General features: G+C 37.4%; 1 protein-coding gene across 1 annotated transcript in view; it reads left to right on the top strand.

Moving 5' to 3' along the window:
- Nucleotides 1–24,705, top strand: part of B3galt1 (beta-1,3-galactosyltransferase 1) — a 482,035-nt gene that overhangs the window by 150,331 nt on the left and 306,999 nt on the right. Inside the window, exon 2 of the mRNA XM_050123307.1 lies at nucleotides 5,576–5,679. The gene's annotated coding sequence lies outside the window, so the exon portion shown is untranslated. The remainder of the gene's footprint in view (nucleotides 1–5,575; nucleotides 5,680–24,705) is intronic.

Below are 24,705 nucleotides of genomic sequence, written 5' to 3'. Positions count from 1 at the left end.
CGTATAGTATCAGTGAGCTAAATTTTTCAAAAATTTTCAAAGCCTTCTCTGAATCAGGTTGGTCAGAGTCTCTCTGATTCTTGCACATGTGCCCGCTAACATTGTGAGCAAGCGCTCGTGTTAGGTGAAAAGCAAGAGTGGATACATTGCTACTCCATTAAATGCTTAGAATAAATTCTGAGAATTCTTTTCTGGTTTGAGAAAGATCGTCTCCCAGAAGAGAACCTCCTAAGCGTTGTTGATCAGACCTGGAACCATCTCTCGTTTTCTAGTACAGCTTAGCCATGTGCTTAGTATTTCTTTCTCCAGCACTAAAGCAAGGACTTTGTGGCACAAGTACCCTACCAAATACACTCAACACAGTTTTAAGATGCAAATCCACAACCAACTCTATTAAGTGGATAGTGCCTATGCAGAAAACCCAGTATTTTTAGCTAACACTTCCAAACTAAGAGCTATTTTCCCAAGAGATAAGTGTCTGTTGTTACAGTTTGCTTGTTTTTGTTTTCAGAGAGTAGGATGCAGCATAAATCCATCGGCCCCTGCAGTCCTTTTTTAATGAAATAAGCTTCAAGCCTGACTCTGTTACCCAGTTCAAATGAATAATATATGGAAGCCTGAATAGATAAATGGCATCTTACAGCTGCATGAGGAAGCTTGCAAAGCTCCATTAGGGCCGGGTTTTCAGTATAATGACATCAGTCTTATATGATCTATGGGAAGATAGTATGAATTAAAAACAATAATGAGCTGATATTGGTGGCAGAAGCTTTAATGTCAGCATTCTGGAGCCTGAAGTAGGAGAGTTATAGCCGATTCTATGCTAGTTGGGATATGTAGTGAATTCAAGACAGGTCTGGGCTATTTACAAGGACCCTACCTTAATAACAATAATAATAATAATAATAATATCAATAACAATAAAAATTAACAATGATAGTGCAGGTCAAGTGACTTCATTGTTTTAGCATAGCATAGCGTAATATTCTAGAGATTTAATTTTCGTAAATGCAGACTGTTAGTATTCTATTTTACCAATGTTTCTCAACCTCGTTTTTAACGATTTAAAAGGCAGTCTTTAAGGATTTAAAAAAAAAAATAACACACTTTTTTCCCACTGAACACCTGTGTTAAATGATTTCTATTACAACATTATTTTAAAATATCTAAACATAAAGTCAAGTATAAAGGCCTTGTGTTCATACCTTTTGCTAAACAAAACTATTCAGTGTGCTGCATTGTTGCCCTTCTTCTGTTTAGCAGAGCCTCTCATGGCTTCATCCTTGGCATTTCTTTCTCTATTCCTATTCCTTACATTCAACATGATTATAAATAGAAACGTTAAGTTCACGCAGTAGTGTATAGTTAAATGACTGTGGCGAGTCTGAACAGAAGAAAGTAAGAGAAGGCAGACAAGAGTGGCCTTGTACTCAGAATCGTCTTTGGAGTTGAAACTGACTGGGGATTGAGAGGTCTGAAACTTACGCAAACAGTCAACAGCTTTGACTGAGGACACGACTTCTGCTTTCTCTGAAACTTTTGAGAAGAAACAAACAAAAACTGCAGCAACGACAACGAAATATGAAACAAAAAATATTGTGGTTCACCTCTGTCAAATGGGACAACAGGAAGAATAATCATCAAAGAGGCCCAGAGAAGGGACAAATTCAAGATTGTAGAATATGTGTTAAAAAATTAAAAATTACTAAGTTATTAGGAAGACATAATTATATTCCAATTAATGTCATATCAAGAAATAATCTATGACTTTAAATCATCAAAGGAAAAAGAAAAAAAAGGTGTTGGAATGAGTCTAAAAGTAGATGGAAAATCAATTTACCACCTGGTGTTGGAGAGGGCAGGAAAACCAATTGGCCTTCTTGAAGAAGGATCTTCCATTTCTTTGGGTGAGTTGGCTTTGATTGTAAGTATGGCTGAACCTTCTCTCCCACTCAAATTTCACTTTGTTTACTACTGTTATGTACAATTTACAGAATAATAAAGTAGACCTCAATCAGTCCTTCATAGAATATAATATTAAGTGGATTAGATACTACCTCGTTTTTCAATGAAGAATCCTGATGTTGTTTTGGTACATTCCAAAGTCTTTCATATAGTTTTAATACAGTTAAAAAGAATGTGCAGCCCTCTTAGAACCTATGACCTCTGTATTCTTATGAAACCGATGAACTCCATTTCTACATTGTAAAACCAGTGTTCCCAGGCTGTGCACTGACTGTTACATTGCAGAGTTGTCTAGAATCCCAGGAAGTTTGAATTCAAGTGGCCATTTTAACATTTTTTAAAGATTTGTTTATCTTTATTTGCATGTTTGTATGTGCAAATATTTGTGCACAAAAGCTCCCATGTGTGCTCACTGTGGGCCGCCATTGTTTATAGGAACCAGAAGAGGGCAACAGCATTCTGGAGACCACAACTACAGGCTCTGTGAGCTACTGTGTAGGTGATGGGAATTGAACTGTTGTCATCTGCAAAAGCAGCAAATGCTCTTAACCTCCGAGCCATCTCTCCAGCCCTTCCACATGGCCATTCCGATCCTGCCAAAATAATATTGGACAAAACCTGTGTTTTCTGACCAGAGCTTGGGAAAACAGAGACCAGTGAGAAGGCAATGTTAAGAGTTGACTTTATATAGACTGTTAAATGTTCAAAGGTAGAATCCTTACCAAAAGATAATTTTTTAAACTAGACTTTTTATTAGTTTTCTCTTTCTTCACTCGTTCTTTAAAACATTCTGTTGTTTTTTTTTCCCTTTAGATATTAAAGTGTAAGAAAACTTCCCCCAGGATTGGAGGTTTAGTAATTTAATTATGTGGTTCATACTTAATTTTGGCATAATTACATTCTTTCATCTCTTTAATCTTATAATGACACTTCCCTCTTAGCAAGAATTTTAAGTAAATTGGTTAAAAACCCAAAAGGGACTGAGGATTTGCAATCCTTGGCTGGGCGTGGAAATTTTTCACTTGCTTTAAGAACGGTATTGTTCACAAAGAGGCTTCATTTGAAAGTGTTGGCGTGGATGGTGATGGGAGAGACTTGTTTACCTGAAAAGGTGTGACATCAGATTAGTCTATTTGTCAGTGTATTTCATGTCGGTTTCTGCCAGTCCCAGCTTACATGCGTTGAGTGTATGCTTGCTGCTGTTCATTGAGAGTGTGCCCATCCCTCACTGGCAGCAACATTACCAGAAGCAGATGCACCTGTCTTCCCAGCTGGCCTTTGCTCGTGGGAAAAAAGGTCCCTTAACACCATTTTATCCTCCTGGACAGCTGTACAGAAGCTGCCCAAAGGTCTAAAAGACTTAAATTATGTCTGGAAAAATAACAACAATAAAAATGGTCTTCAATGGCTGAGCTAAGTTTTGCTTTAAAAACAGTGCTGTTTTGATTTCTTCAATTGGGAATGTGCTGGCTTAATTCAATAGAAAAATGCTGTGCTTTTCACTGGTCTGAGTACTCCATTAGCTTTTTATTTTTCTTTCTTTCTTTCTTTCTTTCTTTCTTTTTTTTTTTTTTTTTNTTTTTTTTGAGACAGGGTTTCTCTGTAGTCTTTGGAGCCTGTCCTGGAACTAACTCTTGTAGACCAGGCTGGCCTCGAACTCACAGAGATCTGCCTGCCTCTACCTCCCGAGTGCTGGGATTAAAGGTGTGCGCCACCACCACCCAGCACTCCATCAGGTGACTTGCTGGACATCAGTGTCTTCACATGTTATCTTGTGGTTTGGTAGAAAGTGAATTGCTCTGGTTTAGTACAGACCTTAGCTAATCATGTATCTTATCTAATTTGTGGCCATAACTCATTTTATCCTGGTTTTCATATTTCCACTGTCTATTTTTCCTCAATGAATTAAGCTTTGTAGTCTAGGCTGCTTCTCCTGTTAACCACGTAGAGCGCACTACCAGTGTCACATTGTGTGTTGTTTGTTTCTTTCATAAATATCTCTTAGGAGGAAAAACAACTGAAGCAGTGAAGAACTCATTTCACTGACCAAGAGCAGAACAAATATTCCTTCTTAGAGGAACCCACACTCATAGTCTTTCAAAATGTTAAGAAACATCTATGGGGCTCATTGGTTTTTAATCAAGATATACATTAATTACAATAAGATGATCTAGTCCACTGATGAGTCTGTGTGATCGGTATCCTGATTAAGATACAGAATCGGGCTGCTGTTAAAATATTTCCTTATGATGTGCCTCTGTAAATCATGTGTAGCCATGGTTCTGTATGTTAGTAGAGATTATTTTTACCTTTCCCAGAAGTTTGTAAATATAACCAAAGAGTAGATGGTCTTCACAAAATGTGCCTGGATTATTCCATTTAACTTAAAGGTTTTTATATTTATTGACATTGTAGATGATTATTTGATTATGGTGGAACAAGAAATTTATTACCCATGCTAAAAAATTATTGGATCAATCATGAAAAACGTAGCATTACAGACACTTGATTCTCTAAACTCACCTCGGGTTTTTGGGTTTGCCTTTCTGAGTCTCCACAGATTTGCTGGTGAGTCTCAAAAGCATGCATAATGATTCTTAGCAGAGCCACAAAACTCCTATCTTTTTCCTAGAAAGTTTCACAAACAAATCATTTGATAAGACAAGCAGATTAGGAGGCATGTTTTGAGATTAGGAAACAGCCTGGGTATCTGAGTATCTCCATGTTTCTTCTTAGCTACACCTTTGGCGCCCCTTTGCATCCACACAACACTGTGGGTGGTGATGCAAGCGTAGCAGTCTGTAAGATTTTGGAGCTACAAAATTAGATGTTCCACTGCAAGTCTTTCCTAAAACACATTTTTTTTTCATGGCATAATTACAGAAGGCTGTAAAGGGTGGTTTGGCTCGAATTTCTAAGGAATGTCATAAAGCGGTGTTGTCTGTTTGCAGGCAGTGTAAGAGGCTTTCCAAGAATAGCTTGTGAAAAATGGATTCATCGAATTGAATTAGAGCAGTCTGAGAGTGACGGCCAAAGCCAGCTTAGTTTTTGCTAGTTCCAGAAAGGGACACATGGAACTTGTGTTGATATGGAAGACTATCTTACAGAGCATGCTCCTGGAGGAACAGTAGCTCGCACACTCAGGCCAGCAATATTGCAGGCTTGATGGGGCGCTTAGGAGTCCACTAGAGATTTTTAGATTAGAAAAACAAATTATATTTTGGGCGCTAAAATGTGCTAGTTCATCTCTTAGATGAGTCAAACGACAAATCAGTTTCAGGAAAGCCACAGACAAATACTTTTGCAAGCCTGCCAGTCTTGTACTTATTCTCCAGAAACACTTGGTATTATTAGTGAGCTGGAAAAATAAGTAAATAATTGTTGAAAATAGTTCAAATGAGTATGTACCAAATGAAGGCATCATCCCCTCAAGGTGGACTGTTCAGTCAGAGATGATATAAAGAAAGAAGGGTTTTGTAAATGTTTTCCAAAATTTTGGTGCAGCAGATTGATGTAAGGTATGTGGGGACATTCATTCAATGGCAGAAAGATAATTAGAACACCATCCATCAGAGTGCTAATGCTCCCTCTTTGTTTTCCTTCCTTGTAGATCTACTAGAGCAACTTCAGGGACTGCTGAGTCCCGGAGTGGAGGAACGGTTGTGTGAACAAAGCGTCTCTGCTCTCAGAAGAATGCAGAAGCCTTCATCATAGGTAACAGCTGATTCTTGTCTTTAGATTTGCATTCTTCACGAATGAGTGAAACTGTAGTATAAAGATGGATGGCATCGTGGGGAACCTCAGGAAGTTTTGAATTTGCTTTTCGTGTGTCCTCTTTTCCTGGTTCTTATCCTTCCTGTGAAGTAGGTTCCAAGGTCATTCCGTAGCAGATGCTATCTTCACATTTGAACTAGTGTGACGTGGTGAAGCAGGCATCATTGCAAATCAATGAGCTGGCTCCGTCCGACTTGAGTCACCAGTAGGAAGGGTTGTGATGACATGGAAGATGCTCCACAGTCTGTCGTCATTGTATTCTTTCCAGGCTCACTTTGACATTTAAGTTATTGTAGGGGATTCTTCAGCTTGTTACCTTTGGAGTTATTCCAATAAATCATAAATGGTTCGACATTGGGACCTAGTGCAAACCCTGATTGAATCCTTTCGTATGAAAACTGCAGATGCATGAGACCTAACCACTGATCTTCCTCTGCTTCTACATCTTATACTTTAGTAATGAGAGCTGTCCACTGCTATACCCAGTGATATTATCGTGAAAGATGGCAGAAAAATGTCCTCATCCCAAGTTAGACGTTCTTGTTGTTTTATCTTAACAAGATCTTTACCTTAGCTTGGTTCTGTTTGCTTTTCCAGAATCTGTGATTTTTTTGTTTTGTTTTATATCCGTCTTTACACTGGCTATATTTTACTTTAGGTAGTTTCATGTTTGCAGGAAAGTTATTTTGAAAATCCAGAAAATTTCTGTGTAGAATCTTTCGCAACACATACAACCTCCACTCTTACACCCTGTATTTGTGTAATAATTTGTTATAATTGATGACTCAATTTTGATACACTTCTAAGTCTGTCATTCAACTATGGCTCCCTGCTACTCTGTCTATTCTTTAGGTGTTGAGAACTATGTAATGACATATTTTCCTTACTTTTGTGTAGATGCTTTAAAGTTTCCTGCTCGCTTATATATCCCACCCTTTCTTTGCTGATATCCTGGCAAGTTACTCTTTGACTCCATAATTTTGCCTCTTCCAGAATGGGATGTAATTTGGGCTGTAGCATACATAGATGTTTCATATCGACTTTTTCATTTAGCAAGGGTGTGCCTGTGTGCGCGCGCATGCACATGGTTGTAGCTGATTTCTTATACATCATAGTTTATTCATTCATCTGTTCAAATTGCTTCTAAGTTTGGGAGCTGTTTAAAAAAATCCTGAAAATCGTCATTTTCAAACTTATATAGCAACCTGTTTTCAACTCATACCTAAGGATGATGTTGACTAAATCAAATATTAATAGAATATGATTTTGTAAGAAATTGCCAAACTTTAGTACAATGCAGCTGTCATATTTTACATTTTTCACAGTATGTGAGCAAGTCCCTGCTGTTCCCAGCCCTTACAGACATTTCTGTTGCAAATGCATTGTGTCTCACCGTTGTAGTGGACACTCTGTGCTTTTTCATTGTCTTCATATGAATAGAGCTGGTTACACATTAATTTTATTAAAATCTATTAAAACCGAACACTAAGCTGGTATCATCTTCTTATGTCCCATTATGGAATGATATTAAGAATTTGAACTCTTTCTTGGGCCTTATTAACCACTGTAATGCTATTTTGTGGGACATGTGCTTGGCGTCACAGTGTGACAGTGGGCAAGGACTCTTCAAATAAATTATTGAGAGTGAAATATATATATATAGTACATCAAATCAAGTCATTTTTGTTCATAACCAAAATATACATGTTCTGTGGATCTTAGTTAAAGCAAATCATTTTTTTTATGCTGCACAAGCTAGGTTTTTGCCACGAACATCATTACATACAAGGCCATACTGCTCAGAATACATCCCGTCACCTAAACTAGAAGATAAGGAGGATTGAACGGAGTTTGTACTTGAATGGGAAGACTCTAAGTAGAAACATCTGCATTTGCTATAGATAGCCCCAAACTTTCAATGATTCAGTTTATAAATTTATCCTTTTATGATGGTATGAAACTAATTCACATCAGTTTCTACATATTCAGTTGTTACAGTTTTAACCTGAGCAACCTCTTCATGAAAGTGTTGAGAAAAACAGGGCTTTAAAACACAAACATTTTAGTTGCTGCACCCCCACACACACATATACTTTTGATTTTCCAGTCAACAATATAAACTCTCTACAACGTCTGTGGATGCACAGGTCCCTTCTGGAGTTTTCTCTTCAAGTGCCACCCTGGTTCTAATGCAAGGATATCCCTGTAACTGATGTTGTTTTTCCTTTTGGGAGGCTTGCCACCCAGCTCCTAAATAAATACATGGAGATTTATTCTTACTTATGAATGCCCAGCCTCAGCTTATTTTCTTTCTATCCAGCTTTTCTAACTTAAATTATCTGGTTTCTCTTTAACTACATTTTACCACAGGGCTTTTACCTTTCTTTACTTATCTTAGTTGTCTTCCTACTCAATGACTGTCTATTTTGGCTGGCTTCACTTTCTTCCCTAGATTTCTTCTCCTATGTATTCCTTCTGCATGCCATCCCTTCCTACCCTTTCTCATACCTCTATATTGGTCATTCAGCTCATTATCAGACCAGTTGGGGGTGTTTTAGGCAGGCAAAGCAACACAGCTTCACTGAGTTAAGCCAATGCAACATAAAACAATGCAACACATCTTAGCACCATTAAATAAATATCCCACAGTATAAAAGAATGCACATCTTAAACTATTATTCCTCAAGATGACCCTGATTAGAGATACCTCTAAGAATTTAGGGAGGAGAAGAAACTTGAGACCTCCAAATCACAGTTTCCCATAATAAGAAAGTAGGAAAGCAAATAAAGGAAAAGAAGAATACTGGTGAAAACACTGTTATTTATGATCCAGAGAAATCATAGTTTTATACTTGCATGCAGAGATGAGCTTGACCTTTCCATATAGATAAGTTTCTTCCCCCATCGCATGAGGATGGAGGTAAGGGCATTTTGGTAATGAGCGTATTTCCCGAGTATATCAGTCGTGTGTCATTCTTCTGTGGCTTCTGTTTCATTTTTTAGTTCGACTATTGTTTGTGCTTTCATTTTTATAGTCTCTCTTGTCCAGTGACAATAAATCATTTTTACCATTCATAGAACCTCCAAATGTGATGTCAACAAACATTCCCTAAGTGCTAGAAATTTATAGCAGCTTGTCAGAGTCCATTGAGATGTGCCTGGAAACATCTAAAGTGGACGTGATGTGTTGAAATTTGAGAATTGAATGCAAAAAAAAATTACGGATTTGAACAGAGTTAGGGAAATGAAGAGGAAATGAGCAATAGGTTAAAATGTTAAGTGTGGCCGTATTAGAGTTCTCACTGGGAAGCCTGGGCAGATATGTAAAGAAAGGGACTTTTGAGCTGGTACTCACAGGGAGAGGGATGGACAAAAGAGAACATGGTAGCGCCCACCATTTGGAAGGTTGAGGCAGCAGGATTTCAATGCCTGCTGGTACTATATGGTAGCTATATACTGAGTTCCAAGCCCATGTGGTGTGAGTGAGACCTATCTCAGAAAACAAAAATAACAAAAAAGGGGGGGAGGGGAATAACAGATCCTCGTGTATTACCCAGCAGAGGATATTCCAAGAATTTAAATTATGAATTTAAATTCTAACTCAGGGCTATTTTACTAATCTCCAAATACTAAAATGGAGACTTTTTCTGCTGCAATGTTGTTCTTCTTTTGAAATCTTGCTTCAGGTCAGAGTAATTCTGTCTCTTAAAGACAAAAAAGAGATAGAGTAAGAGAGAGTTAACATGTAGCCCTTGGTTGCTACCTAGCCTTAAAGTCAGTCAGAGTAGGCCAAGGACATTGGGGAGTGAGGAACAAACAGGCCTGGCTTTCTCTTGAATCTGTGTAAAAGGGCTTGGGTAAGAATAGGAAACAGACGGAGAAAGGATCATATGAGCAAGGATAAGGGGCGGGGTCAAGATCATGGTAGGGAAAACTGCAGAGACAGCAGAGAGAGCTGACCCAAACTAGTGAGAACTCCTGGATGCTGAACTGAGAACTAAGGATCCTTCCTTCATAGGACTGAACTAAGCCCTCTGAATGTGAGTGACAGCTATATTGCTTGATGTGTGGGGGTGGCCCCTGGCAATGGGACTAGGATTTATCCTGGTTGCATGAACTGATGTTTTGGAGTCCATTCCCTATGAATGGATAACTTGCTAAGCCTTAATACAGGCAGGAGGGTCTTGGTCCTACCTCAACTAGGTATACCAGCCTTTGTTGACTCCCCAAGGGAGGCCCTATGTCCTCTAAGGAATGGATGGTGGTGGGATTGGGGGAGGTGGGTGTGATGCAAAAAGGAAAAGGGAAACTGGGGATAGTATGTAAAAATCTTAAAAAAATTAAATAAAACAAAAGGAAAGAAAGAAAAAGAGAGAGAGAAAGAAAGAAACAGAGAAAGAAAGAAAGAAAGAAAGAAAGAAAGAAAGAAAGAAAGAAAGAAAGAAAAAGAAAGAAAGAAAGAAAAGGAAACACCACGGTGTGCAATGCATCCTCAAGGTGGGAGGAGAAAGATGAGAAAATCAAACAACAACAACAGCAACAACCCAAAAACAATCCTGTAGGTAGATCTGGGAGCAGGAATCTTTGGGTCACGAAATTACATTCCCTACAGAACAAATTTAGTTGGCTAAGAGAACAAGGTTCATAACCAATCGTGGTTTCTGTAGAGACACAGTGGTAAGTCTGACCAGTGAAGAAATAGTAACGCCTTAGATAATGAGTATATCTGTCTTCACTGTACATTACAGATATGTTAATAATGTTTATAAATCTGTCTTTGCTAACAATGTGCTACTAAGTTTGACAGACTCATTTTGCATGCGCTATGCTGGAATTCAAGGTGCCTATACCTCTACATCCTATCATCCCTGCTCCTCCCTGTCTGCTGTGATTTTACCACAAGGCACACAGTCCTGCTGCCTCAGTATTCTTCCATGTGCAGAAACTGTTCAGCCCAGAGCACCTGAAGACTTTCTTCAGGTCATCACTAAAGTCTGTCTTTTAGTAATGCATAAAGCTGATCTATAGAACTGGCCGGATTTCCTTTTCTTCTAATGCCTGAGGAAACCCATGATTGTAATAAGACCGAGTTGCTGTTGAGTCGGGCTGGGATGATGGATCAGTAAGTAGAGTGCTTGCTGGGTAATCATTAGGACCTGAGTTCAGTTCCCCACAACCTACATAAAAGGGTGGGTGTGGTATCATTGCATCTCAAAAACGAGAAAAAAAATAGATCCAATGTCAACCTCTAGTTTAGATACATGCTCTCATCGGCAAACACAGTCACAGAGTTTACACACACATATTCACGCACACCTGTGTACACACACTCATACACAACAGGTTAACGACATTTGAAACTCTCTTCAGAAGCATCTTATGGTATATTTTTTAAGTGTGTAAGAATTAATATATAGCAATAAGTCGTGATGATTTCATACATCTCTCTAGAATGTTAATTAAAGCATATATTGAAGTCGGGGATTTATGAATTCAGGACAAATCAGCTTTGGTTTCTGCTCTCTCTATGGCATAGATTTTATTTATTTATTTAATTTTTAAATATCTTTCTATGCTGTATAGCAGGCCTTCCAGGAAACAGCTGCTTTGAGAGAAGTAAAAGATTAGATATATTAAAAATGGGAATATGTCTTAATATAAGAAAGAATGACCTTATTTTTCTTGGAAACAAAATGAGAAAGTCAGTGTGGCAGATGGCAGGGGGTATTTGGGATTTCGGGATTAGTCATAAGGGGCATTCTGAAGAAAATAAAACTCACATTCAAGGTGAGTGAAATGGTCCTCCCCTTCCTCTTCTTCCTCCTCCTGTCTCTACTATAATCCACTCTCAAAAAAGAACCTGTAATCAGTCTTTTACAACTCCATACCTCCTTAGAAATTCAAAATAGCATGCTATTTCTCTGAAGAGTACTTACTATTTAAACAGGAGGGTGGTGATCTCTTTATTTAAAATAATTATAAAACAGCCTACTGCCGTTATATGAAAGACCTAGGATTTTTATTGTTTTTTTCCTTGTGATTGCACTTTGATCTTTATTTTTTGCATCTATTTTCCATTAAAAGAACTGTGTCGTTCTCATAATTGCTACACAGTGTGCTTCTCATTGGCTTTAATTAACCTGCTTTATTCTTTCTCAACTCCACAATTAGTTTGCCTAAGTTCGTTAGCAAATGGAAAGTTCTGACTGCAAAAGTTGCATGTAGCTTTTAATTATTCACTGTCTGATTCTTGTGCATCAGCAAAAATATTTGATGATTTTATATTGTGCAGTAAATATCACAATTTTTCCTTGAAGGCATTGTCCGAGGAAATATTATTATTTTTTTTTAAAAAAGGTATTGCTATTGGTTTGTGGGATATGTCATTTTAAATAGGAAATAGTAGTCTCGTATATTTGTATTGGGGACTCGGGGATTTAGCAGTAAAAATAAATCATAGTAAAAAAAATGAGAAATTGCAAGAAGAGGGATAGGGCGGAATTGCTGAACTTAGCAACATTAGAAGTGGTTACTTAGAATAAAGGCTTTTAAAAAGCTTTTTATTTCGATTAGTCACCATAAATAGATCAAAATCAGAATTCTTAATGTTTATAAATCCGGAAATACGCATGGAACTTTCCCCGTACCTTCAATCCCCCAAACTCCTGAAGACATACGTTTTTTAGAAGCAGAATGAGAGAAAATTAGACTTATCAAACATCTGAAAGCCTTACATCAAAGTCTGAAATAAATTATGTCTCCCTTTTCCCAGCAAAGAGCAACAAAAGGAGAATGTGGGAGGAGCTAAGCGAATGGAATGAGTGTGTGTTTGATCTGTGATCCTCAGATACCATAGTGAAGATAACCTGACTGTAGCTCTTCCACTGCTGTCCTGTGAGCAACTCCTGGAGCTGGGCGTGCCTCTGTGATTTTGCACCTGAGAGCCCACAGGATAAAAAAGTCTTTTGTTGCTTTGGAAACATCATTTTTAACCTCTTTGCATTTGCATTTTTCTGAGAAAAGCATCCACTTAATCTCACAATGGCCTCCGAGGAACAATTTAATAGTTCCTCTAAAAGCCCATAAGGGCTCTCGAGGTAGAAGATGCAGCTCTGTCAATCTTAATTTAAGGGATTGCAAGCCTGATGGGGTTATTTACCAAGTCATCAGTTGCAGAGAACACTTCGGAAGAAGTTGCTAAAATGTTAGTCAAATCATGATCAGGAAATACATGTTGACTTTGTTTGATGAATGTAACGAATAGGTTCTGTATGGACAGTGTAACTTCCATACCTTAAGTGACAGCAACTTAGGGGAATATCCCTGAGGTGCCATTGAAATGACCTCTGGAGCAGCTTCTCTTCCTCTGTATGTTACTCTGAGTTGTGGAACTTGTAGGATGAGTGTTGGCAGACTTCTGGAAGACTCACTGTGGACATCTGGATAGTCTCCTGATGTCTCTCATAGAGAACCTATTCCTCAGAGACTCAGTACCATATTAAGCTCTCAGATAGAGCATCATTGTGGGGATTGGTCTGTTGCGCCAATGGTGCTTGTTATTACGGCAGGAATGGTTTCCCATTGATAGATGTCTTAGTCACCATTCACCATGACCTAGGCAACTCTTATAAATGAAAGCGTGTAACTGGGGCTTGCCTGTAGTTTCAAAAGTTTGGTCCATTATCATCACGCCAAGGAGCATGGTGTCAGGCAAACATGGTGCTGGAAAAGAAGCTGAGAACTACATCCTGATCCAGAGAGAGAGAGAGAGAGAGAGAGAGAGAGAGAGAGAGAGAGAGAGACTGGGCCTGACATGGGCTTTTGACACATGAAAGCACACCCCCAGTGACACACCTCCTCCAATGAGGCCACACACCTCCTAATCCTTCTAATTCTTTTAAGGAGTTGCATTCGCTGGTAAGTGGAACTCCCGAAAGCATTAGAATATATTTGCCTATGGATGCCATTCCTATTCAAACAGCCACCGTGCATATGTTAAATGAGTCTCAATAATTCTTTAATGCATTGTTAACACACAATAAGATGAATATGACTGATGATCGTTTTAATTAATGGTGTTAGATTCTTGTTCACCTGCTGATCCCAACCAACTGCATGAACAAATGGCAGAACCATTAGAATAATGATGGATGGGAAGAAGTTGAGCCACATGAAGTAATGGGATCGTGGGTTATGGAATGCTTACTGACACTCAACTGTTAGGGCCATAGTTCTTCACTGATATCAATTCAGTTATACTGTGGGAGAAGCAGTAACATTAATTCAAATGTTTTATATTATATCATTGTGTTGCTGTGAACTTCTTAACAAAACAACAGAGTACTTATAAAATTCACATTTAAGTGTACAATGGTCCGATCAACTTTGGGGATATTTTATTAAATGTAAGCATCAGGTAAATAACCATCTTTTTGCATATATAAGATGCACTGAGGTAGAGGAAGGTATAAACGTTTTTGATTTCTTGAACACTACTCAAGACGTTTTAATTATTAAATTCACAATAGATTTATATTACCTTGTTGACTCCACATCTGTCTTATTTCTCTCTACTGTCTAGTTTTCAATTCTGAAGTTTCTACATTTTTTCACTTTAATATCTTTTAAAAGTATTTTCTGAGTTGGAGAGATGTCACAGCAGTTAAGATCCCTGTTAGCTCTGGCAAAGGAAACAACTTAAGCTTCCAGCACCTAGTTGGTGGGTCAGTGGTGCACACCTTTAATCCCAGCACTCAGGGAGGCAGACACGGGCAGTCCTCTATGAGTTCGAGGCCAGCCTGCTCTTCAGAGCGAGGTCCAGGATAGCCAGAGATACACAGAGAAACCCTATCTCAAAAAAACAAAACAAAACAAAAAAGACAAAAATGTCTGTCACTCCAGTCTCAGAGGATCAGATGCCTGCCCTCTTCTGGCCTTTATAGACACACATGTGATGCAGAGACATACATGCAAGAAAAGCATGCGTACACAAACAGAAATAAATAATTTATTAAAGCATTTCCAAGTCTTGATGTTAGAGTTCAAAATGAAAAAAAGAAGCCTAAATAATTTTTAAACTTTTAAAATATTAAATTTACAAATGGCAAAGAAAGGCTCTTTAAAAGTTTAAATCTGCCTTTTACTTGTAATGTCCGTATAAAACCAAGTGATCAAATCTAGATTTGAAGGTCTTTTGTTTCTAAAGACAAATATCAGGAAATGCTAATTTGTGAGTCTGTAACGATAACAACCAAAAAAATAATGAGGCTGAATCAATCACTGGGCCACTATCGTAGCAGTTAAAAGCCTTGAACTTCACCTTAAACTGTCCCCTCACCTCTTGGCATTACTCACTCAGTGCAGTGTTGGGTTTTTGAGGCAAGTGCGCGAGAGAGTAGCATATGGCACTTAGCGCAAGGCTCCAGAATGTCATTGCTTTTATAAATGTTTAAAGTAGTGATGGCCCCCAAGGTTTTGACATGCTAGTTGAGTAGGCATACATGGAGGCCCCCCAACTTCTATGTCCTAATATTTTCTCTTTATAATAGAAGCAAGTGATAGAAAAAAAAAAAACAGATTGCTTGTTTGTTTGCTCATTCAGCCATTATTGAGTGAAAGTCTCCTGCATGCTTGACCCTATATATAGTGCTGAAGGCTAATGATTTTTGAAGGGATATGATTGTTATGGTTTGGGCATAAGATGACCTCAGGGATTCTTATGTGGAAAACTGTCCCAGTTTGTGGCACTATTGAAAGGCCATCTCACCAGTGGTTTGAAATATGGTCCAACCACAAGGACCCTGGTTGGAGGAAGTATGTCACTAAGCACTTGATTTTAGAGGACATTTGTTGCTAGTCCCTTCCGGTCTGTCTTCACACCTTACTGCCCAGGGTGGGCGGTTTGGCTTTACCAAATCTTTCCACCCTGATATTTTGTTCTTGCCCTCAGCCTCAAGCAATCGAGCCAGATAATCATGGGCAAAAATCTCTGAAAATATGGTAAAAATGTCTTTATTCCCTTAGGTTGTTTTCTCCCTGAATTGAAAGTTAACCCGGAACCTCTCATTAAAGAAATGAAATTGATCATTTTTTTTTCATGGATACCATTATGAGAAACACCATGAAGAAAAGAAAAAGGTGTGATGAGCTAGTGGAATAGAATACTTCAACATAGGGTGTGGAATTCTCAGGAAAAAGACAGGCAGAGCAAAGGAAAGAGCCTGAGGAAAACACAGTGTATTGAGGGATATGTTCATCATGTTGCTTCCTGAACAGGGCCTCAGATGCAGTTATACAGGACTTCATTCTCTGTTACATACAAAGAGATTCTATGGACTGTTAGTGTGAAGGTTGTAGGCCGAGTGCTGTGATGTGTTCTGGTAATCCCAGCACTCAGAGGCTGTGGAGAACCAGAGGACAAGTTGGGCTGTACAGAAAGACCCTGACCAAGTAGGATCGAGATTATCAATTACTTACCACTATAACTTGACAAATATCCTCTTCACATTCCTCCTTCCTATCCAAGCACAGGCTTGCTTAACATTTACAAAAGCAGCGACTCACCTGGTGAATGTTTCTGATAAGTGGTTAGGAAAAGTTCAAGTGTGTATGGTTTAACTTGACCCCTGCAGAGGATCCGCCTTGGTTTTCCCTTCCACTTGATGATTCTTGTGAGGCTTCACAGAATAAAAGGTTACAAAACTAAATTGAATGCTAAATATGGATCGTGTTAGACTTTTTAAGGTCTCTAGTAGCTGACGCCTTTTATGGAATTATGTCAATGATAATAGCTCAGCACTAAACATATTGTACATTGTTTCAGCAGAGCACCCACTATGCCCAACACAAATCCTATGCCTCAGCTAAATTAGCCAATTACCCTTCCCCTACCACACTCTACTTACCTCACAACTCATCAAAATGATCAGTCATTTGCTCTTCTGTAAGAGCGTGCTTTTTCATAAGATCACCACTCTCCGACTCACGCCAGTTTTACTCCTTCCTGATTTTCAATGTTAATTACTAGAGGAAATGCTTTTTGCTCCATCTCCTGTGAGAATGAAGATTATTCTCAGCAACAGACTGTTGGCATTCCAGAAAGTGGCCGTCACTGCGTAGGGGCATACAGTTTTCGTGAAGGGCCAAAATGGCTCCCAGTTGACAAACATGGGGGAAGCAGAACGAAAATGGCAACTATATGAAATTTCAGTAGTTGTGACCAGAACACAACCAGCGATGACACGCTGGGTTTCCATTTGGTCTCTGTATGCTCGCCTACCCGTCAGTGGAATTATTGAGAAAATGAGTCTTTGGTTCACATCTGCAGTTTCGTTGGTGACAAATACATCCATAGGTTTCCTATGAGGACTGCTGTTACACTCTCTGTTTCTCAAGCCCAGAAAATCAGTTACTCCTTGAAGAAAGTTATATTGAACTCTGTTCAAATGTAGCAACTTCCATTCAGCAGGCCACAACCATTAAAAAGAAGAATATCAGAAAGCTTTGGGGTAGCTCTATTTGTCTGAAAAAGGAACAGTACTCAACAGGCTAATTAATAAGATCTGCCCAGTTATGCAGCCCCAGAAGCAAGATCCGTGATAAGTACACTCCATGATGCTTTGGGGACAAAGGAAATGGTCCTGTTTTAAAGTAGCTATGCAGGTTCTTCAATGTCGTTCCATATTCTTGCATGCCTCTCACATGAGTAAGCCTTACTTTGTTCACCCTCATCATTCCTAGGTTTCGAATATACAGCACATTTTTGTTCTGTAGTTAAATCTCATTTGTATGCCACACCCATATCCTATGTATTTTTACCCACTTTTTTTTTTTACACTTTTAGTTAATTTTCCACCTCGTCTTTAAGTTCTCAAGCACTTTCTTTCCATATTCAATGCTGAGCAAATGCACGTGGCTGGGTTGCTGCAAGATAACAGAGACTTCAGAATAATTTCCAAGCCACAGAAGTGCTGTATCATCACGAAGAACTTTCAGGATGCCAGTGCTAATCTGCCGTGGTTCCATAACAGATTAATTGCCTCCAACCACGAAGAAGTTCAAATACTCTTAGAATGTAGAGCTACACTTGAATAACAATGAGGTTCTTTTTTTAAAAAAAAAATTTAAATCAGTGCCAAGTCCAAAGATTGAGTGTCTACTATTGCTTAAGTTGACCTTCTTTATTTAATGGTGGTCATTTCTTAAGACGGTGCAGAATATTGAGTTGGAATGGATACAATTCCAGCCTACAGCATACATTACAAGAATACTTACAAGCAGCCAAAGGTTACATGTGTGTATAATAGTATGTCAGCCATGAAAGTAAGCACTATCCTGTTTTCAGGATCACGGAATACCAACGTTGTCTGTTCTCCTTGTGATTATTTCTCATTGGAAACCAAAGTTTCAGACTTTTTGAAACCTAAATATTCCCTTTTCTCATAAACTAGATATAAAGATGAAGAAAAATAGATGGGAAAATAGCTTATCAGAAAGGAATAGTTTCATTTAATTTTTATAATGGAGGACTTAATTAAACTTTACTGTATGTAGGAAACTTAACTCATACAGTTGAGAGAGCACATTTTTTGTCAATATAGAGACATATAAATGTCTCTAATATGTATTATATGAACAAAGCAAGGTTCAGCTAAATGTGTGATATGCTATCATCTATAAGCTAAAGAAGAATATTGAGGCTCCAGTATCTGTGCAAAGAATTGTTGAGACGTCTACAATTAGGCTGGATGTGTTTGGGAGGGAACATGGGATCACAGCTCTTCACAGAATTTGCTTCCTGTACACTCTGTCTTCTAAGCTCTGAATCAAGGAACAATGGTAGCTTAATAGCTATTTTTCAAAATAAACCTCGTGGAAGAGAACTAAGGTCATCTAAGTGTGATGCAACCCATGTTTGTTTGTTGTTTTTGTTGAAAGCAATAAAAGACATGCCAAGGCTTTAGAAGTGAGAAAACATTGTTGATGAAAAAAATTGAACTTTGGAAAATTACCTAGAGGTCATCAGTAACCCTTTGTGGGCCTGCCATGATATACCCACCTCACTGGTGAACTATGTTTCCATGTGATCGTCATGCTTAAAGAACTTTTTTTCTTATTATTATTTAAATCCATGGTATATAATGTAATGTGTTAGAAATTTGATATTTGTCAAATTATTTAAAAGAAGGGGATAAGCTACACAAAATTAAAGCTGCCTAGATTTAGGATTAGGGTACAGTCAGGTGCTCTAATAAAACATGTACCTAGCATTCTGAACTCATGCAAAAATAGTAAAAAGTAGTCCCAGACTCATTAGGGAAAAGTCTTAGCATTTTAGATGGGTAACGTTAAGGTGATAAAAAGAAAAACTTGAAAGAAATAAAGTTTATGAAACCAGGATATATGTGACATTTACCAGATACACAACTCTCTCTCTCTCTCTCTCTCTCTCTCTCTCTCTCTCTCTCTCTCTCTCTCTCTCTCTCTCCCTCCCTCTCTCTCTCTCTCTCTCTCTCTCTCTCTCTCTCTCATTTAAACATGCAAATGCTATCATTTCTAGGAGTGAACTTTAGTAGGAACTTATCGTGTCTTTACTTTCTCATAGCAGAACTAAACCAGCCCAACACAATTCGAGTAGCCTGTGGTGTAATAGTATGTAGATGAAATAATGAAGTTCCCCGAGTTTCATATAGTAGATGGTTGGACAGTAGAGATCATTAGCCCACATAGTTAAATTATAACAATACATGGATTTTTGTTGCATGGTATATAGTGTGAACATCTAATTTCATCTCCTAAAAGATGGCTGTGTTTGAAGCAAATGACTGGATCAGATTAGATAGTATAAGACTATGGAAGCTCTGTGTGTGCCCACTGTGCTACTGGTTGCTTTCAAAAGGAAATACAGAATCATTAAACACTGAGAAACATTATGATTAAGTGATAAAGAAACTGATGTTACTAGCCTATATAATTTTACACAAAAGCAGAAACTTTTGGACTAGAAGAGATAGAAATTCCAATAACAAATCTTGGTAAAACCAAACAGGTAGATTTAGCTAAAAATGAATTTTAATATAGTATGGTTGGAGAGAGAAAATTATTCAGAGAAAGTTTCCAAATTCAATGCCTATTAAATTATATTGCCGTTAAATCTTGCATCAGTAAATAACTAACAGAAGCAGGTGGCATTGTGATATTCATAAACTATGTACCCTCTTTATAGTATTTAGTCATTGTAAATGGTATGTGTATTATAATGATTTAGTTTATTTTAAAAATAAGGCAAGGATAATTGTCTACTAGTGACAAGACGTTAGCCAAAGACTTAATATGTGGACTGAGTGGAGTGTAATTAATAGAAACCAATTTTTTATTGTTCTGAGGATCTGAATTCTAAAGTCAGGATACCAGAAAAATCAGGCCTAATTATAGGCTCCAGATTGCTAACTTAGTCTTATATTCTTACCAGATAAAAAGCACAAGAAAGCTCTCCATTGTCAAAATTTACTATGATTGACATTTCCTATTGTCAATCACATTTATGACGGCAACACACTCACGTACTGATAGCATCCGAAGGTCACCCAACCATAAATGTCTGTGGTTACACTGACGTCAGCATGAAGAGGATTCCTTTAGGTAGGTGGGGCACAGCCACATGGCACTCAATTATAGAATTAAACTTTAATCGAAATGTTTTTATTTATTTTTAGACATAGTCTTCCTTGCTGATTTCTCATCCTTGGATAATGAAGTTGTTCACCACAGAAGAACTACCTTTCCAAGGATTAGCAACCCCAGTTTGTAAATGAATGACATGCACCCAAATACATTCTAAAGCAGCATTAAATGGTTTCTCATCAACCCAAAGTTTTTCAATGTTAGCGAGGTAGCATATGGTACTATGTATATTTTCTAAAATTTATATAAAGAAATCACAAAGAAAATGTTTAGTAGAATTTGGCCTTTACACTTTCATGCATGAAGTACGTCAAAATAAATACCTATATTTCAAGTTTCTCAAAGTAAATTTTAAGACAAATTAGTATAAAATGCACCTGTGGAAATTGTCATTGATGAATTTACATAGGAGATTAATTAGCCTACCTCACTCTCTCCCAGATAGTTTAAGCAAAAAAATGAATTACAGGCTTACTGGTATCTTTTATTCTCAGAAAAAGATGACGTTTTGGGACTCTTACTATAATCAGTGAAAAAATGGATGTCAATCAACGGACTTGAGGATAGCGGTGTGAGAACGGCTTCTTTAGAGGAAACCGCCACTTAAGATACTTGTGATAACACTCAGATTCAGAGAGTCCTTACAAATCAATACAAAAAAGATCAGCACTTGGAAAGAAATATGAACTGTATCATACATTTAATTTCAGATTATTTATGTAATAGCTAGCTCTCACCTTAAAGGGAGTAAAAAAAAAAAAAAAAGCTTGCTCTGCATCCAAATGTGAGTGACTTTGCCGCAGTATCACGGATTCAGACTACCCAAAATGGTGCTCCATTGTAATGGCCAATTTATAAAAATTTTGCCTACAGAACAAAAGAAAGGTCATATAGCAAGGCATTTTCAAGTACAGTGTTGGAAACATCAGGTACGCAGGTTATGGAGAAAAGAGACATCATTGGATGGAGGATTCAGATACTGTCTGATTGTGTTTTGATACTTTTGGATTGCTGGAATCTGTTGGTCTGTTAGGTTGTTACCTCCCGCTTCAAGTGATAGTCACAGGATATCAGTTCAGACACAGAAGGGGACAGCGAATGGCTATTAAGATGGCAAATGATATCTCAAAGTAATTTGACATTAAATCTGTAATTTTTGCAACACTCAGTAATCATGACTTTCTAATTAGTCACTGAGCCTTGTGCGGCTTCTTTAAAGGAGGCATGTTTTATTTCTGTTCACAAGTAATGTCAAGGGGCTACAATGCATATTATAAAAATTAAGCTTACCTGTAATCAAGTTAAAATTAAATGACAAATGCATGATTGAGTTATTTTACACACAGACGTATAATATCAAGCACATAAATAAAAAACTGGCATATTAATAAGTAGCAAATAATTAAAAATTCTTCCTTGTAGGATAGTGGAGGGAGACAAGTAATAAGTATAAGTAAGGAAAATACATGTTATGTATTTTAATATTTTCTTTAATATGTGATATTATGGTATTATTTTATCATTTCTCACTTCCCTTTCTTCCCTTTACACTGTTTTTTCAAATTCATGGCCTCTTTTTTCATATATATTTAAATATACCTAATCTGCCCAGTCTGTATAATGATACTTACATGCGTGTTTTCAAGGCTGACCATTCGACATTAGATACCTACTTGGCATTCTCTTCCTTGGAGAAGAATAGTTTTCCCACTCAGAATTCATTAGTTGCTTGTATGTAGTTATTTATGTAGTACTGAAGTCTTGTATGCTTTTTCTTGTCAGCTTTGACGTATCTACCACAGCTGTCCTTGTTGAGGTCATGTTTAGGTATCCATGTTAGTGAGCCTTGGGGAATGCAGCTTCTGACATTTCTGGAAAACACGATCTTTCCATCCAGTCTTCTGCTATGATCCCTAAACTCAGGTGTAGAAGTTCTCTTGTATATCTTTTGGGATAGGGCTCAACCACTTGGCATTTTGATTTGCTGTGGTCTTCCAATAGTCTTAGTTGCAAAGAGTTTTCTTCATGAGGGATAAGTACCACATTTATTGGTAAGTACAATGAAAAGTACCTCTAATGTACTTAGGGATTATGTTGGTTTAGTTAAAGATTTTTGTAGATTCTCCCCCAAGATTCATGACTTCGTATCACTAGTAATTGATTAGGTTTTCAGTACCGTGCATAATTTTCCTCTTATTGAGTAGGTACTAAACAGTGCCAACTACTATCGTAAACAAAAGCAAGGGAGATAGATAGGGAATATTGATGTTAGAATTTTACCAACAGACTATCATCTTCTATTAAGATCCCCAGTGGAGATTTTCTAAGAGGAAAAAAATAAAACAACATTAAATTAAACTTTACGAATGAGACAGCAGACATGTCATGCAGAAAGCAAACTAGACGCTTCGGCAAGTGCACATATTTTGAGATGAGAATATGTCTGGCATGAACAAGACATCCACTGTGGCTTTAGCAGTATAATTTGAGGCAGAGGAGTAGAGATTGGAAAAGCTAGTGGGTGAAAGAATTACAAGTCACATAGTCTTTGCAATTTAGATAAAAAGAACATGAACTCAGAAAGGCAAGGAAGATTTGGATTATTTAGTCTAATGGATTTTCTATATAAATACTTCTGCATAGCTGGACTGTGGTGGAGAACACCTTTAATCTCAGGACTTTGGATGCAGAGGCAAGTCGATCTCTGTGAGTTTGAGGCCAGCCTGGTCTACAGAGCAATTTCTAGGGATAGGCTGCAAAGCTATGCAGAGAAATCCTGTCTCAAAATGAATGAATGAATAAATGAATGAATAAATAAATAAATAAGTAGAACCTTCTACATAAATTGTAGAATGAATGAGATCAGGTACAAAATAAAGCTATAGTTTATGAGAATAAGATAGAAACATCACTTGGTGTTATTAGCTTGGGAAGAGGATGTGAGGATATATTAGAAGGTATATCTAGTAGGGTATCCTGATTCTCAGACATGGAAATTGAGAGAAAAAAATGTTAGAATACCTATCGATGTCTACTCAAGACAAATTATTGTTCCTGTCCTTTATAATGTTTTCCAGTAAATATTATGTCAAGCACCAGCCAGACATAAGTGAAACAGTATTGCCTGCAATGCTGTGTGCTCTGTGCCCAGCTCTTTATAACATGCACTTTTCATGTTTAACCACAAGCTCCAGTTTGAATTCACATAAGCCAGTATGGAATATTGCTTGCCTAAAATTAATTTCAATTATGAAGTATATTCTTTATCTGATTAATTATGTAATTGATGGTATCTATCCCATGGATCTATGCCTTATAAGTCACATATTTTTAACCTAGATATTTAGATAGACTAGACACACCCTTCTGTAGAAGACCACCTCCCATGAGTCAATACCATTTATTGTACTAGGAATTTCAATGAGTTGTTTACACAGGCATCTAACTGTGTTATCTCTTTCCAGAATGTTTAAAGGAGTAGATATTATACATGTTGTTAATCTTTACTTTCCAAGAGAATAAAATGTGACTTTCAAAGGTCTCTCCGAAAGACCCAGAATGAGAGAGTGTTCAATACCTGCACTAAGGACAGCAGTCAGGTGGGCAGTCCCTGCTCAGTGAAAGGATGGAAACTCGGTTTGTGCTTTCACATTTGAAGCACAAATTTTGCATTCAGGTAGAGACATCAGTTCCATAATTGCTGTGGGACACTAGAATTCAGGGAGTTATCTGGAACCTTGGTATAAATTTGGGAATCATTAGCATATAAATAGTATTTAAAATCATGAGATAGGAAGTGATCACCAGGAGATTGAGGACAGATTGAAAAAATGAAACTTAAAATAGCAACTCTAGAATAAATAAATGGAAGAGGTAAATGATGAATCATCTGAGTATTAACTATATTTAGGATTTAATTAGAAATTGTTTATCATCCATGAAATAATCACAGAAATGAATAAAGATGTTTTAATATTATTTCCTGTACATCATAAGATACTTAAAAGAATCAAATGGTAGAAAATACTTAATATTATGAATAAAAACACAAAAATCAAGTAAAATAAACTCAAAGCCCACTTAATTTTAAAAACACCAAAAGCACATTTTTGCTTTAGATAGATATTTTCTTTTACTTGGGAGAGTTTTCCAAACTTAGTTAGTAAGGAATTACTCATATGTGGCAAACTTTCAGGGATTACACATATTTTACATCAAAAAGCAAAACAGAAATGTATGAGAATAGATCTGGCTTTTGTTGAAAGTTTTAAAATAGCTCCACAT

This window comes from Alexandromys fortis, unplaced genomic scaffold, assembly GCF_014885135.2.
Source record: "Alexandromys fortis isolate MF-2015 unplaced genomic scaffold, M_Fortis_MF-2015_v1.1 scaffold_8_9099976_23576923, whole genome shotgun sequence".
Classification (NCBI taxonomy): Eukaryota; Metazoa; Chordata; class Mammalia; order Rodentia; family Cricetidae; genus Alexandromys; species Alexandromys fortis.
This window is presented reverse-complemented; position numbering and strand designations above follow the sequence as displayed.